General features: G+C 58.0%; 1 non-coding gene across 1 annotated transcript in view; it reads left to right on the forward strand.

Moving 5' to 3' along the window:
- Positions 1-1,561: 1,561 nt before the first annotated feature.
- The window catches only part of LOC124727101, a 1,909-nt gene continuing 970 nt past the window's right edge, over positions 1,562-2,500 (forward strand). The window contains exon 1 of the ribosomal RNA XR_007006934.1: positions 1,562-2,500. This exon is cut by the window's right edge and continues 970 nt beyond it. This is a non-coding gene — a ribosomal RNA (small subunit ribosomal RNA).

Raw genomic sequence — 2,500 nt, forward strand, 5'->3', positions numbered from 1 at the left:
GCCTTCGCAAGCTGGTTGGTGAGAAGTTTGCATGTTCAATGCCCTTCGCATGCGACGTACTCAGGCTACGTTGTGGTGCGGCCTGTGTCAACTGTCCGCTGATGTCGTACGCGTGAACCACAATCTGTACTGCACATTCGTCCTTATGTACTGAATGATACATCGTGGCACATGTGTGACCGCACAACGACTGCGCCCAAAAACGGCGGACCATACAGTGCAAATATTGTGCACGCAGCTACGTGTCGTCTCCCTATGAGAGCTGGATTGCAGTGTGGTACGCCATAGAGACGTGTGGGAGGAACGGACGCCGTGGATGGCGATCAGCATGAGCTGTCTGTTGATGTATTCGGACCTAGTCGTCTCTCCTCACACACCGTGATGGCATGGTGCACCGCGTTCCATATCTGCGACATGCTACAGAGGCCGGTTGACAGTCGTTCGAGCAATGGACATCGCATACGTACGGGGGCCACCTTCCACGTATTGTCTAGGCGTGCACATTTTGTTGCGTGTATGTGGGCAGACGTAGTGTGGCGTGACACCTGACACAGGCATGCAATAATCGTTGAAGTTGCAAATGGCGATGGACGCCTGCGTTTTCTGGTGAAGTTACGCAAATGAACAAATGGTAACCTGTTGTGGTGCGGTTGTTCTCGCTAGGGGTGAATCGGTGATGGCGACGATAGGTTGAGGTACTAACCGGTTGTTCCAGCGATACCCACCATGCCGACGAAACTGAACGGCATCTGGGTGTGAAGCGATACGCGGCGGTGGCTGGGTGGGACCGTCCCCGGCCGGTGAGGGGGCGCCTCCCGGCGTGCTGGCCGCGCGGTGCGTGGGCGCACGCGCTACAGCCGGCTGGTGGGGGCGGCCAGTGGCAGGCGCGCCGGCCGACGGACGCGGCAGGCGTCGCAGCTGCGCGCCGGCGCACCCTGCGCGCGGCGCCGTGCGGCCAAAGTAGGTCCTCGCGGGCCCGGTGCGAAGCGCGGTGGACATCTTCAGTGTGCTGGTCCGATTGAGGACTGTGTGCGTTGAGGATGCGCCGCCGCCCGGCGCTCGGCGCCGCGACGCCGTCTGCTGCTCGGTCGCCCCAGCGGTTCTCGCTGGTGGTTTGTATCGCAGCTGTGCGGATGTGTTGGCGCGTGCGCTGTGCTGGGAGAGTTCGCTTCGGCACCCAAGTGGGGCTTTTGTCCTTCTGTGGCGCTGGCGTTGGAGCTGCCGGTCACCGTAGGTGGCGCGTGTTGTCTCCCGCCGGCAATGCCACGACAGCACGCTCCCGGGCCTCTGTCGGCAGCGGCAAGCTCAGTTGGGAGCACGGGTGGTCGCACCGAAAGCGTCTACTCGCCTAACTCCGGGCGATTGCGCCTCTCTCGAACCCGACCAAGTACTTGGGACGGCGCTGCGCGCCGCCGGGACCTGAGAGGGTTTCGAGGTGTATTGTGCAGGGGAGCTCAGCCTCCTCCTGTTTGCAGAATGATTGAGCGGACGCTTGCGTGTTCGCGCGGGCCCCCGGGACACACTCCCGGGCGGCCGGCTGCTCAGCTCTAGTTGACGCAGCTCCCTGGTTGATCCTGCCAGTAGTCATATGCTTGTCTCAAAGATTAAGCCATGCATGTCTCAGTACAAGCCGCATTAAGGTGAAACCGCGAATGGCTCATTAAATCAGTTATGGTTCCTTAGATCGTACCCACGTTACTTGGATAACTGTGGTAATTCTAGAGCTAATACATGCAAACAGAGTCCCGACCAGAGATGGAAGGGACGCTTTTATTAGATCAAAACCAATCGGTCGGCTCGTCCGGTCCGTTTGCCTTGGTGACTCTGAATAACTTTGGGCTGATCGCACGGTCCTCGTACCGGCGACGCATCTTTCAAATGTCTGCCTTATCAACTGTCGATGGTAGGTTCTGCGCCTACCATGGTTGTAACGGGTAACGGGGAATCAGGGTTCGATTCCGGAGAGGGAGCCTGAGAAACGGCTACCACATCCAAGGAAGGCAGCAGGCGCGCAAATTACCCACTCCCGGCACGGGGAGGTAGTGACGAAAAATAACGATACGGGACTCATCCGAGGCCCCGTAATCGGAATGAGTACACTTTAAATCCTTTAACGAGTATCTATTGGAGGGCAAGTCTGGTGCCAGCAGCCGCGGTAATTCCAGCTCCAATAGCGTATATTAAAGTTGTTGCGGTTAAAAAGCTCGTAGTTGGATTTGTGTCCCACGCTGTTGGTTCACCGCCCGTCGGTGTTTAACTGGCATGTATCGTGGGACGTCCTGCCGGTGGGGCGAGCTGAAGGCGTGCGACCGCCTCGTGCGTGCTCGTGCGTCCCGAGGCGGACCCCGTTGAAATCCTACCAGGGTGCTCTTTATTGAGTGTCTCGGTGGGCCGGCACGTTTACTTTGAACAAATTAGAGTGCTTAAAGCAGGCAAGCCCGCCTGAATACTGTGTGCATGGAATAATGGAATAGGACCTCGGTTCTATTTTGTTGGTTTT

Source organism: Schistocerca piceifrons, unplaced genomic scaffold (genome assembly GCF_021461385.2).
Source record: "Schistocerca piceifrons isolate TAMUIC-IGC-003096 unplaced genomic scaffold, iqSchPice1.1 HiC_scaffold_1084, whole genome shotgun sequence".
NCBI classification, from domain to species: domain Eukaryota; kingdom Metazoa; phylum Arthropoda; class Insecta; order Orthoptera; family Acrididae; genus Schistocerca; species Schistocerca piceifrons.